Source organism: Colobus angolensis, unplaced genomic scaffold, assembly GCF_000951035.1.
Source record: "Colobus angolensis palliatus isolate OR3802 unplaced genomic scaffold, Cang.pa_1.0 Scaffold41, whole genome shotgun sequence".
In the NCBI taxonomy this organism is placed as follows: domain Eukaryota; kingdom Metazoa; phylum Chordata; class Mammalia; order Primates; family Cercopithecidae; genus Colobus; species Colobus angolensis.
Genome location: NW_012117488.1, coordinates 5,176,568 through 5,190,741, shown reverse-complemented (window position 1 = coordinate 5,190,741; position 14,174 = coordinate 5,176,568). Strand labels below are relative to the sequence as shown.

Sequence of the window (14,174 nt, the reverse complement as noted above, 5' to 3'; positions counted from 1 at the left end):
TAGCTGCAAAAACAAAACAAAATACAATACAATACTTAGGAATATACCTAACCAAGGAGGTAAAAGATCTGTACAAGGAAAACTATAAAACACTGCTGAAAGAAATCATAGATGACAAAAACAAATGGAAACACATCCCATGCTCATGGATGGGTCAAAACAACATTGTGAAAAGGGCCATACTGCCAAAAACAATCTATAATTTAAATGTAATTCGCATCAAAATACCATCATCATTCTTAACAGAACTAGAAAAAACAATCCTGAAATTCACATGGAACCAAAAAAGAGCCCACATAGCCAAAGCAAGACTAGGTGAAAAGACATCACATTACCCAATTTCAAACTATACTACAAGGCCACAGTCACCAAAACAGCATGGTACTGGTATAAAAATAGGCCCATAGACCAATGGAACAGAATAGAGAACCCAGATATAAACCCAAATACTTACAGCCAACTGATATTTGACAAAGCAAGCGAAAACATAAAATGGGGAAAAGACACCCTATTCGACAAATGGTGCTGGGATAACTGGCAAGCCACATGTAGGAGAATGAAATTGGATCCTCATCTCTCACCTTATACAAAAATCAACTCAAGATGGATCAAAGACTTAAATCTAGGCCTGAAACTATATAAATCTAAGACTTGAAACTATAAAATTCTGGAAGATAACATCAGAAAAACCCTTCTAGATATTGGCTTAGGCAAAAATTTCATGACCAAGAACCCAAAAATAAATTCAATAAAAATAAAGATAAATAACTGAGACTTAATTAAACTAAAGAACTCTCGCACAGCAAAAGGAATAGTCAGCAGAGTAAACAGACAACCCACAGAGTGGGAGAAAATCTTCACAATCTATACATCTGACAAAAGACTAATATCCAAAACCTACAATGAACTCAAATTAGCAAGAAAAAAAACAAACAATCCCCATCAAAAAGTGGGCTAAGGACATGAATAGACAATTCTTAAAAGAATATATACAAATGGCCAAGAAACACAAAAAAAATGCTTAACATCAATCACATCAGGGAAATGCAAATTAAAACCACAATGTGATACCACGTTACTCCTGCAAGCACAGCCATAATAAAAAAATAGTAACAGATGTTGGCATGGATGTGGTGAAAAGGGAACACTTCTACACTGTTGGTGGGAATGTAAACTAGTACAACCACTGTGGAAAAACAGTGTGGAGATTCCTTAAAGAACTAATAGTAGAGCTACCATTTGATCCAGCAATCCCACTACTAGGCATCTACCCAGAGGAAAAGAAGTCATTATATGGAAAAGATACTTGCACATGCATGTTTATAGCAACACAATGTCCATCAATCAATGAGTAAAAAAAACTGTGATACACATATATATATATGATAGAATACTACTCAGCCATAAAAAGGAATAAATTAATGGCATTCACAGCAACATGGATGGAATAGAAGATTACTCTAAGTGAAGTAACTCAGCAATAGAAAACCAAACATCGTATGTTCTCACTCATAAGTGGGAGCTAAGCTATGAGGATGCAAAGGCATAAGAATGAATCAATGGACTTTGGAGACTCAGTGTGAAAGGGTGGGAAGGGGGTGAGTGATAAAAGACTACAAATTGGATTCAGTGTACACTGCTCAGGAATGGGTGCACCAAAATCTCACAAATCACCACTCAAGGACTTACTCATGTAACCAAACACCACCTGTTTCCAAAAAATCTATGGAAATAAAAAATTTTTTAAAACCATTTAAAAATCCTTAAAGATGAGCAATTTTAAAATATTTTAAAATGTTTAAAGATTTAAATTTCCTATACAGAGACAAATTTTGTCAGTCTACTGCCAAGAGGACATGTACTTAAAGTCTTTTCCAGGAGTGCTCGTAGGCTATGCTGATCCAGCTACATTCACTAAACTATGTTCCATTTTGGCCAACAGCAAGCATTTGGGGATAACTGTTCAGGGACCATGATGCTAGCCATGGCCAGAGAAAAAGGAAAATCATGGTACATGACCTTCCTTAACACCTAGATCAGACTAAGTAAACTTACCAACTTCAGACAAATACATATTTTAAAGCAATCTCTCTAAAGAGAATAGCATACAAATCCTGCAGATTTTGTTTTGCCAAACACGAATTCTTAGAAAACTAACTTCCACTGGCTTCAAACACAGCTTCCACTGAAAAAAGTCACCATGAAATATTCCGCAAGGAACACAAAGTAGATACAGGAATGCTGCTTTTTGCCCTTACTTTTCTGGACACTAGACAAAAGTTTACTAGAGAGGTAATTGTATGGGGGGAAAAAAAAAAGGACAGGAAGCTTGGAAACAGGCAAAAAGCTGGAAAATAAATCTTATGGGTAAAAGCTACCAAAGTGGAAAAAACATTTTCTGATACAGAGAGATTAGATTAGATAACTAATTCACCAATGCCTTTCTCCAATGAATAAAGAAGGATGCATATTTAAAAGATGGGCTGCAGATTGGATAATATAGGCAGAAGAGTTGACAGCAAGAGTGACTGGTCTGTAAACACGGCATGTACTTCAAAGCCAACATCCCATTTCCTTCTCAAAGTGTTGCCCTGATTTCTCCACCCCACCAAGAATTCTTAAAAAAGGTATTTTCAGAATCCTATAGTTTAAAATTAAATTGCTCCATAAATGCTCATATTTTAGTTTTCTTTTAAACTTGCTATTAACTGTAAGGACAAATATAAGCATCACTCTCTGCCCTAAAAAATTACCTAACACGGTGGAGAGCATAGATTAGGTTCTCAAATATAAGTTAAGGTGACTAAATTATTTATTGTTTAAACTCGGACTTGAGCGTCCATATAGAGCCCAATTACCCGGAAAAAGGCTGGGCCAAAGATGTTCAGAATACTGTCTAATCCCAAATAAAGCCACCATCCTTTACCAGATAAACATAAAGCATATTCCTTTTCTTCAACATGACAGCTGTTGCCATTTACTGAGCAGAGCACTGACTGACCTTATAAACATGTCACAAAAGCTTCACAAGGTTGCTATTAAAAAGCTATAAATAAGGAAATTAAATCTTAGAAGGGTTAAATAGCTTGCCCAAGTTTACAAGTAAGGAATTGGTGGACCTTAGCTTTGAATTAAAAGCCATGAGATGGTGAAACCCCATCTCTACTAAAAATACAAAAAGTAGCCGAGGCCTGGTGGTGGGCGCCTGTAGTCCCGACTACTGGAGAGGATGAGGCAGGAGAATCACTTGAACCCGGGAGGCGAAGATTGCAGTGAGCCGAGATCGTGCCACTGCACTCCACTGCGACAGAGCAAGACTCCATCTCAAAAAAAAAAGTCATGAGATACTAACACATAAATATAAAAATCTACAAAGCAAAAAGTAACACACAAACTTGCCTTAATTCAGTCAGGTTTTAATACTCATAAATTCAATTTAGATTCAAAAGATGAAGACTGTTCTGCACAAGGAAATGAGTAATGAATAAAGACTGAGCTACCTAAAAGCACAGACTACAATTCTAAAGAGGGAGAGCACACTGCGACCAGATCACTAAATTCTGTTGTTCTTAAGTTTGTCACAGGGAACTTTTAGGATAGAAAAACTACCCTATAAATACACATCCATTCTGAAATTAGAAGATGAAAAAGAGAGACAAAAAGCAGATCATAAACAAGATCATGCCATTCTTACTATAAGCGGAACATCAAACCAATTTCAAAAGCAGACAGGTTTTCTGCGGTTTGTTTCTCTAACCATAACTAAGTTGCACTTAAAACTCCAAGAACCTCATTCATTCAAAAACACTTGAAACCGTACTATGCGTTGTGTGATGACGAAACTGTCTTCAAAATAGACTTTATCCCCAACAGCAGCCCCAGTATGGTTATTCTCAGTAAACAACAAGCTCCACCACTCACTAACCACCTACATTCGGTGCCACCTTAACGGCCCTGCGCTTATTTAATCTCGTATTACAACCACCCCAAAGTGATAATTACCGTCTCCATTTTACAGTTATCACTAAGGAAGCCAGGAAGGTTAAGTGACCTAGACAACGCCACACAGCGGGTTCATTGGCAGAGCTGGGACTGAACACAAGTCGTCCTTTAGCACTCTCCACGACCCCAGGCCAATCCCGCACTACAGGGGTCGCCTATAGGTGCTGGGACCTAGAGGAATCCTGGAGAAGGAATTATTTCCTGAGGATTCCTGGAATATGCCTCACTTACGAAGCCCCCAGGGCTTCCCACAATCTGATATATAACATGAGGGGCGCTTAAAAGCCAGCCCAGTGATTAAGAGATCACTATTTCTGAAAGAAACGCAACCATATCCAGGAACGGCCCGGTCAGGACTTAGTTCTGGACAAGCCCACCTCACGCTAACATCTGCCCTGATGTCCCAGGGACCACACCCTTCCTAAGAGCGAGTCTCGCCGCCCTCTTCCCAGGCCAGGTAGTCAGCCTGAGGGAGGTGGAGGGTTTACGCCGAGGGGGCTGGGTGGGCGCGAAGGCCTTCTATTTCCGGGACCCACCACGGCCCTCACCTCCAGACCTCCAGGGGCGCCCACGGTAAACGCCCAGCAGCAGCTTTGCTCCCCACAAACTCGTCCCCAACCCAAAAGGCGTACCTACGCCCCCGCCGCTGCTTCCGCACGTCGTCGTGACGTCAGCCCGCCATCGCCGCGCTATAAAAAGGGTCAGAGGCACCACGGCTGCTTCGGTGGAAACCCTGGCAATCCTTCCTGTGGTCTGGGTCGGCTAGGAGGGAGCGGGACGCAGGGGGCACTACAGTGGGTAGAGTAGGAAGGAAGGCAAGGGACGCGAGGTGGGAAGCAAGCGAATTCCTAGACCTGCTTGCAGCGGAAGAATGCCCTCTCAAGTGGAACAAAAGCTCAGCTAGTAACCGGCTAGTGGCTTCTCTGGCAACGGCGGCCCCGCCCCTCCCGTCATGCCCGCAGCAGGCTGCGGATTGGTCCGGGTTAGGGACGGCGGGCAGCGCCTGTAGCCATTGGCGAGGGTGAGGGAGGGGAGCTTCTTGTCTATCCTTGTGTCTCGGGTAAGCTTTTTTTTTTTAAGCGTTTGTTTCTGGAAAAGGACGGCACTTGTGTGCATTACCGAAAATCATAACTGAGCCCAACTAGAAAAAAAGGAAATAAAGCCAATTCCGAGTTTTCTGGCGCGTGGCCTGTATGTGTTCTGCTTTCGCTTTTTTTTTTTTTTTTTTTTTTTTTTGAGACGGAGTCTCGCTCTGTCGCCCAGGCTGGAGTGCAGTGGCGCGATCTCGGCTCACTGCAAGTTCCGCCCCCCGAGTTCACCCCATTCTCCTGCCTCAGCCTCCGGTGTAGCTGGGACTTGAGGCGCCCGCCACCATGCCCGGCTAATTTTTTTTTTTTTTTTTTTTGTAGTTTTAGTAGAGACGGGGTTTCACCGTGTTAGCCAGGATGGTCTCGATTTCCTGACCTCGTGATTCGCCCGTCTCGGCGTCCCAAAGTGCTGGGATTACAGGCGTGAGCCACCGCGCCCGGCCTGCTTTCGCTTTTTAAAGGGAAGATCTGAAAACGTGAAGGCAACTGCGACCGGAAGAAACCTCCTTTTAAATGTACAGTGGTATTTTTAGCTGAGATGCCTCCCTAGGCCTCAGGTTTTTTCCCGTTAAATGAGGGAGCCTGATGATGTTCTTCAAGGTGACTTCAAGGTCTCAAAGTCTTTCGTATCTGCGCTATAGCCAACTGGTCTGGTTTTTAAAGTCCTGAAGAAGCAAAGCAAGATTTAATTCGGAAAAAGTCTTCATTTAACGCCTCTACTTAATATTCATGTTTAGAATCGTACACCAACATAGGAAGTTCACGGGTAGAGCAACTGTCAACTGAGCCGTAACTGTGGCATACTGCTACCTAATAATTGGTTTCACTAAAGCACCCCAGCAATGCTTTTCCCCCACTACTGTAATTGTCCCTTTTAATAATTTAAAGCGGGAGACAGAATTAATACATTTTCAGTAAAGGGCCAGTAATATGGTTAGGCTTTGAGTCCCCAACCACATCCCATCTTCAGTTGTAATCCCCATAATCCTCATATGTCAAGAGAGAGACCAGGTGAAGGTAATTGAATCATGGAGGCCGTTTACCCCATGCTGTTGTCGTGCCAGTGGGTTCTCAAGCGATGGGATGGTTTTGTAAGGGGCTCTTCCCCCTCCACCGGGCACTTCTCCTTACTGCTGACTTACTAAGAAGGTGCCCTGCTTCCCCTTCACCTTCCTCCATGATTGTAAGTTTCCTGAGGCCTCCCCAGCAACGTTGAACTGTGAGTCTATTAAACCCCTTTCCTTTAAAAAGTATCCAGTCTCGGGCAATTCTTTTTTTTTTTTTTTTTTTGAGACGGAGTCTTGCTCTGTCACCCGGCTGGAGTGCAGTGGCCGGACCTCAGCTCACTGCAAGCTCCGCCTCCCGGGTTTACGCCATTCTCCTGCCTCAGCCTCCCGAGTAGCTGGGACTACAGGCGCCCGCCACCTCGCCTGGCTAGTTTTTTGTATTTTTTAGTAGAGACGGGGTTTCACAGTGTTAGCCAGGATGGTCTCGATCTCCTGACCTCGTGATCCGCCCGTCTCGGCCTTCCAAAGTGCTGGGATTACAGGCTTGAGCCACCGCGCCCGGCCGGGCAACTCTTTATAGCAGTATGAAAATGGGCTAATACAGCCAGATAGTAAGTATTTTATTAATAGATTTTGCAAGTCATATGGTCTCTGTGATAGTATTTATCTCTGCCATTGTTGTACCAAGAAAAGCCATAGATGATACATAAATGTAAACATATGAGCTCACTAAAGTACATTTGTGTGTAGGATACAACACTACAGTGTTGGGTAGAAATTGTGATTTCTACCTTCATGGCAACAAATAGGGACTAGAATGTAAAAATAGCAAACAATGAAATAGAGTAAAGATACTTGAATACAAATAATACTTCAAAATTAAAAAGCAATATTTTAGATAACCTTCTGTTTGCAGAGGACAAACAGAAGGTTAAATGAAAGTGTGATGGAGAATCACCACCTTTACGTCTTTGCACTCTTTAATAGTGCCACTAATCACTGGAATTCCCCTAGGAGTATGGTATTGCCTTTGGTTTAATCTTTTAGTAGATAGGGGCAGTTCAAAAGGCTTCCCCTTTGTCTTCCCATTATAATAGCCATGAGTCAAAAAGCCAATGTCAAGATGCTGTAAATCTCCTTTAAGGTTATGACATTCAGGTCTCTTCATTAGTTCTGGTAAATTTTTTGCTGTACAAATTAAGTAGAATATTAGTAGACTATCCATTTCCATTATAGGGACACTGATTAATTATCAACTCCTAAAGATCCCCCCTTAGTCAAACAACATGATATGTCCTGCTGGTATCATGGTAACAACAGGTATCTCATCTCTGATGGCTCAGTAGTATCACCTGACCTCTATCACTTTGGGATCTTACTATTTCCATTAGAAAATTAGGGGTTTCATACAATGGCAACATCTTCGTCCTCAGGCTTATAGAATAGCAGCTACAGAGCTTTTAAAGGATTCTGGCATTCCCTATATTTTCTCAATGCTTTAGTAAAAAGAAGGTCCTTTGGCCCTCTCAGAACACCGAGATGACTGGGTCACACATGATAAATCTATTCCTACAGTACTATTCCCTAAGTCTTCTTTAAAAATTAATACATACTAGATGTACATATTTTCAGGGTATATGTGATAATTGGATACATTTATATGAATGTGTAATGTGTAAAGATCAAATCAGGATAGTCAGGATATCCATCACCTTAAATATTTATGCTATGAACATTCAAATTGTTCTCTTCTAGTTATTTCAAAATGTACAATAGATTACTGTTAACTATAGTCACCCTACTTATCTGTCAAACACTGAGTCTTATTTCTTCTATCTAACTGTATGTCTGCACTCATTAATCAACCTCTCTTCATTATCCCCTTCCCTAAGTTTTTTAATTCAGTCGTCTAAAATCAAGACATTTCTAAAATCTCAACTGTATTTAGTTTCAACCAACCAACTGAGCAAACCTTGACAGCCACTCCCAGATGTTCAAAGCAAGCACAGTGAATTATGGTCTCTGGTAAATATATTCATATTAGTATCTTGGACACATCAAAATATTCCTTCATCCCTGGTCTGCCACACTTGGAATTCATTATTTTCCATAGGCTTCTGCCAATATAAATAAGCAAAATCTTGCACTTTTTTGGTATGAAAGCCTTCTCCCAGGTCAGATCTTATTTCTTCTATCTAACTGTATGTCTGGACTCATTAATCAACCTCTCTTCATTACCCCCTTTCCTAAATCCTTTTAATTCAATCCTCTAAAATCAAGAGATTTTAGAAACTAAAACTGTAAGAACAGCCTACTATATAGTAGTAGTTCGTTGTGTAAATGTACCACAATTTGCTTATTAGCGCTCCTGTTGATAGATATTTAGGTTGTTTGCAGCTTTTAGCTATTATGAATAAGGCTGCTATAAGCATTCTTTAAAAGGCATTTTATTAACATATGGTTTCATTTTTCTTAGCTAGGAGTATGTTTAACTTTACCAGCAGTATATGATGCTTCCTGTTGCTTCACATCCTTGCCAACATTTAGTAAAGCAGTATTTTTTATTTTAACTGTTCTAGGGGATGTGAGGTGGCAGCTCACGTGGATTTCAATTTGTGTTTTTTTGGTAATGAATGATGTTCAGTACCTTTCAGTTATTGACCATTTGTACATGATTTATGAAGTGTTGTTCAAGTCTTTTACGCATTTTTGTATTGGATTGTTGTTTTATTGTTGATTTTCAGGAGTTGTTTACATATTCTGAAAAACGATTTGCCAGATATATGTAACTAATATTTTCCTCCTATTTCTTATCTATCTATTTTCTTAATGGTATCTTTTGAAGAGAAGAAAATTTTTATTTGAGACATCTAACTTACCAGTATTTTTCTTTTGTAGTTTAATGTACCACAACTCCACATTTGTGAAGTCGCCATGTTTTCTTTTAGAAGTTTTATTATTTGAAGCTTTCGTAAGTAAGTATATGACGTATCTTGAATTAAGTTTTTTAGGAATGATGTAAGGAGTCAAGATTCACTTTGTTTTATACAGATACCCAATATGGTACCACCGTTTATTTAAAAGACTTTCTCTTCCCCATTGAATTAATTTAGTGCTTTTGTTGAAAATGATTAGACCATATGTGTGTGTGTGTTTATTTCTGGACAATCCATTCTAATAATTTATAATCGAAACATTTGCCTACATCACATTCTCTTGATTACTGTAGTTTTATATAAGTCTTAAAATTGGGTAGACTCCATTTACTACAAAGATGGTTGTCCACAGGGTAAGTCAGACAAGAATTGAGCAAAGTCTTGGGGAAACAGAACAACATTGCTTTTATAAGATAGAGTATCAGCGCATATCTTAGTTTGGAGTGCTATAACAAAAATATAGACTGGGTGGCTTAAACAACAGAAATTTGAGAAGTCCAAGATCAAGGTGCCAGCCATTTGGTTCCTGGGGAAGGCCCTCTTCTTGATTTGCAGAAGGATGCCTTGTTTTACTCCCACATAGTAGAGACAGGAGGGAAGCAAGCTCTTTCATGTTTCTTCCTTTTATAAATAATAAGATCTTTGCTTTGTATAGAATTATAAATTACAAACTATTATTTTGCTTAATCCTTTTAACCAACGTGAGGTGGGCAGGCTGGAGGATATTAGCTCCCATTTTACAGGCAGAGTGAAAACACTGTAGCCATTTTTAGTATAAAAGCTGGGATATAAGACCTGGGATTCCATATTCACCACTGCTTTTTTCCATGACTTTGTGATACATCATTTAAAGTAATCTGATTTCACAGTGTTTTACAGTGTAAGAATAACATCTATAGTATCTATTCCTGGCAGGTTAACTCTGGAGCCAACCAACCTAATTGATGGCCTCATAAGCTGGCACGTTTTAAGGCATTCTTATACCTCTAACTCAATTTCCAGCTATATTTGAGGGCCCCATAAGCCAAAATGTAGAATGCTGTTCTGAAAGGATCAGGAAATACAATGGTCAAGCATGTTTTAAAGTTTAACCTAGGTCTGGCACATCTTCGTCAGTTGCTCAGATGGCAAGCTGTAGGATTGAAGGGAGTAGTGCGAGGATCCACTTGGGGGTGGACACTGATGAAAAACACAAGCAGTATCAGAGCTGTTTTCAGGAAATCCCTAGAAGCCTTGTTGCTAGTTTCCTACATTATTACCAGCAGGACAAAGGGCAATACTTTTGGAGACTAGAATTTCAAGGAAAGGGTTTATTAGGCTGCCTGCCTGGGGCCTAAAAAGCCAGACAGTGCTAACTATTAGGCCAAACCAAGAAAATGGTTCATCCCTTCCTGATCGGCATTTTGAGGAGAGTGCTGATCATCAGAGAAGTCAAGAAATTCTGTCCTGAAGCCCAGGAGAGAAACGGTGGGCATTTCCCAGAGTTCTAGGAGGCATAGGGGCAACACAATCTGCCATGTAAAGAGAAAAAGCTATCTTGGTAAGCTTTGGTCTTCCACAGGACATGGAACCAGAAATGATCAACATCAGAGCCTGGGTGACCAGTCCTGATAACAGCAGGACTTCCTCACATAAGGTGCTTAGGTCCCTGAGGAGAAGGGTCTAAACGCCTAAAACTGCAAGCAAAATTTTGAGTGTGTACATGTTTTTCTGCTGAAGAGGTCTTTCATTCTCAAATCCTGAGCTTTTAGAGAAGAAGACTAAGCCAGTTGCAGGCTAGAATACAAAAGACACCATTTGTACTTAGAGTCAGCCAAGTCTGAGAGTTCTCAGAGCCATCAGTGAAAAGTTGGAACATAGACACACAGCAGAGACAACTAAGTTCTTTTTGTGCCATTCTTCCTAACTGTATTTCAAGTCAGTTAAAAATAAGGCCTCAGGAACCCCTAGATTCAAGTGTGCCCCTGGGCTTAGTGTACTGCTGCAGAAGTCTTAGGGTGTCATGTACAAAATGCTTATTCACTCATGAATATTAAACCCCAGGATAGAAGATGCGACAAAGCAGGACTCCTTCCTCCATGGCCTATGCTGATTTCAGAGGATGTGGCAGCCAGTATGGAGAACATGGAAATGTTTCCTTAGAACTGGACTGTGCCGAGAGGTGCCTGCCATGAACATAACCTGCTGTCTTTACCCTGACCCTTGCCTTCAGTTTTTGACAATAGAGCAGGAAATAATCTTCTCTGAAGTTACTTGATATCAGTTCTGAAAAGCAAAAACACATGCTTCCAATACACTAATACACTGTGCTTTCAGGTATTCTGGGTCTAGTTCAACTGTGGATGACCTCACTCATGCCTTCACTCTGATAGCCAGGTGAGCCCATTCCCTTGAAGAAGCCCACCATATCATTCTTGGTAGCATGACAGGCCACCAAGAGGTGGAAAGGGTGCAAGAACAATGAGCTCTTCTGGAAATACTTCCCCAGGGAGGCAATTTCGTGAGTGACATCTTTCAAGCAAATAATGCCAAACCTCCCCAGGTGCTCCCCAATAACTGTGTTGTCTGCCAGAGGGGATGGGCTTACTTTTGACCTTGACTTGCCCACGTTTCGAGATGAGTTCCTGGAGAGACTTCAGATTTAGAAATCCCCAGGTCACGTAATGTTCCACAATATGTAGCATTTCTAGGCTGAAGGTGGAGGGGTGGGGGAGGGAGTGACTTCTACAAAGACACCACTGAAAAATGTCTTCAGGCAGTCTTATGATGATTCTCTGCACCAGTAAACTCACATCATTAATCCTTTGAATGCATACAACAAAGGCCGAGGAGTGTTTATCTGGTTGTTCCAAGGCACAAGGTTTTATATCTAGTCATTTTAGTTGCAGCGTGTCACATTTGTGCTGCCAAGAATCAGATAGGAATGATTCCAGTCACTTTCACCTGAGTCTTTTCCTTTCCTCTGCTCCTTCTTTGCTATAAAGTGCCCGCTTTGACTGAGTGGCTTTGAGGACTAGATTTCTTTGAGGAATTTTTCTTTGCTCTTGCTCTGCCGACTTTCTAGTGCTACAGTTACTGACCATGCCCTCCCCACTGTCATGTCTCTTCTTATAAGAGCAATAATCCCGTCATGAGGGGCTCCACTTTCATGACCTAATCACCTCCCAAAGACCCCATCCTTAAATACCATCACGTTCAGTATTATAGTTTCAACGTATCAATTTTGGGGAGTGGGGGATACAAACATTCAATCCATGGCAATGGACAACATGCTACCCTGAACCTTGAAAGGAGGTTCTTACTAGAAACCATCCAGAAAGGAACTAACTACCCCAGCACTACACTAACTAAACCTGTGGAGGTAGGGCTAAGTGTGGGCCTGGGGTGAGGGTTAAATGGGTTGTTAAAATTACACAGTAATTAGCAACAAGGGCTTTGAAATCAGACCAACCTGTATTCATGTTTTCTACCAAGAAGTCTTGGAAAAATTACTTTACTTCTCTGAGGCTTCTCTATTAAAAAACTAAGGAATAATTCTACCCATCTGATAGGATTGTTGTGATAACTGAAGCCATATTTGTAGAATACCTTGCCTTATCGCTGATAAATCGTATGTGCTCTATAAGTGGTAGGTATTGGCAATGATTGTTTTAAGGTGCAAAGTACATGATGCACAATCAAGAATGTTTGTCTCTTTTCATCCAGATATTTTCCACATAAGTTGTAGTCTTCAGACATGAGCCTTTTTTTTAAAGGAGAGTAATAGTATATGTGAATCTAGTTTTCCCTCTAACTACAAATGATTCCAGTAATTACCATAACCTGAAAAAAATCCAGGATGTTTGACCGGTTAAATAGTTACTATCAAACTTAGCCCACCTTGCAGCATATGTTCAATGTCTACAGTCAATGAAATTAGGTCAGGTATTAAACATTTAATGCATTGTATTACATAACCAGCTTTTAAATCTGTTTATTTTAAATGCTATTCAGAAAATAACACTGTTTAACCTTGTATTTTAAGCTTAATATTCTGTCCTCTGGGACATCAGTGTTTGACCAAAGGGAAATGATGCTTAAGTGTAAAATTTACCTTTTAAACTATGTTATCACTTGGCTTTCATTAGCTATTAAGGGCTTTTTAAAGGTAATGTAAGCAACTTAAGTCTCATGGCATAAAGATGCTGTGTGGTCATAGAGAAATTAAGACACTTTCTATTCTTGTATTGTTTGAAAAATCCACTCGTATAACCAGAAATTAATTTGAGAGCTAGTAAACTATTTAAAGAACCCTCAGAAAATGATGAACTCCTAGGTGCCAAGTATAAAGAAAAACATTTATAGGAAGACAGAAAGTGGTCCTTTGGACACAGAAGCTTAATAATGCAGGGATACAAATATGAAACTGCCATAGTTAGCACATGTGTGGTCTAGCACACACTTTAAGAAAAGCTTTTAAAACCTAAACAATTACTTTGCTTTTTCCCCTTTTTCTTTTTAACATAGGCTTGTCTACTTTGGATGGATATTTTTCAATAGGTCTTTCCCCCGCTAGCTTATTAAGCTAAACATGATCCTTTTATTTGGAAAAGAAGAGCTGAAAATAATAATAATATGTTCATCAAAATGTTACATAGCTTACAGATTAAACCACTTTATGTACATGTTTCCAAAGATTGATTGACACTTTTTAGAAATGTCAATACTATTTTCTGAAGTGCCCTTATCAATCGTTATCAGCTTCAGCTGGAAATAACAGGATACCCAACTGTTAAAGTGGCTTAAAGAATAGGGGCTTTCATGACTTCTCACAGTGAAGTCTGGAGTTAGATGCTTCTGGGTTGGCTCCTGAGTTACCAGTGTCATCAGGGATGCCAGCTCTTTCTACCTTTCAGCTCTACTACCCTTTGCTTTTTGACTGCCCTCACACCTTTTACCTGACAGTCACAGAGCCTCCCTCAGCTTCTGACACCATGATAGGAAAGAAGAATGGGGGTTTTCCAGACTTCTCTTTTCCGGGAGAAAAATCTTTTTTCTAAATGATCCCAAAACCACCACCTCCTTCTATTGTGCCTCCCTCCTGCTAGCGTATCCTATTGTCAGGCCACATACTCATGCTCCAGTATAATGGGGGCTTGGAA

The 14,174-nt window shown here is 40.4% G+C and overlaps 1 protein-coding gene across 4 annotated transcripts in view; it reads right to left on the bottom strand.

The window, feature by feature from the left end:
• The window catches only part of ODF2L (outer dense fiber of sperm tails 2-like), a 48,031-nt gene extending 43,072 nt beyond the window's left edge, over positions 1-4,959 (bottom strand). For 2 of the 4 annotated variants that reach the window (XM_011956093.1, XM_011956092.1), the window contains exon 1: positions 4,639-4,959. The gene's annotated coding sequence lies outside the window, so the exon portion shown is untranslated. Of the gene's footprint in view, positions 1-4,550 lie in introns of all 4 variants that reach the window. The other 2 variants (XM_011956090.1, XM_011956091.1) reach the window with 2 other exon arrangements.
• Positions 4,960-14,174: the final 9,215 nt, after the last annotated feature.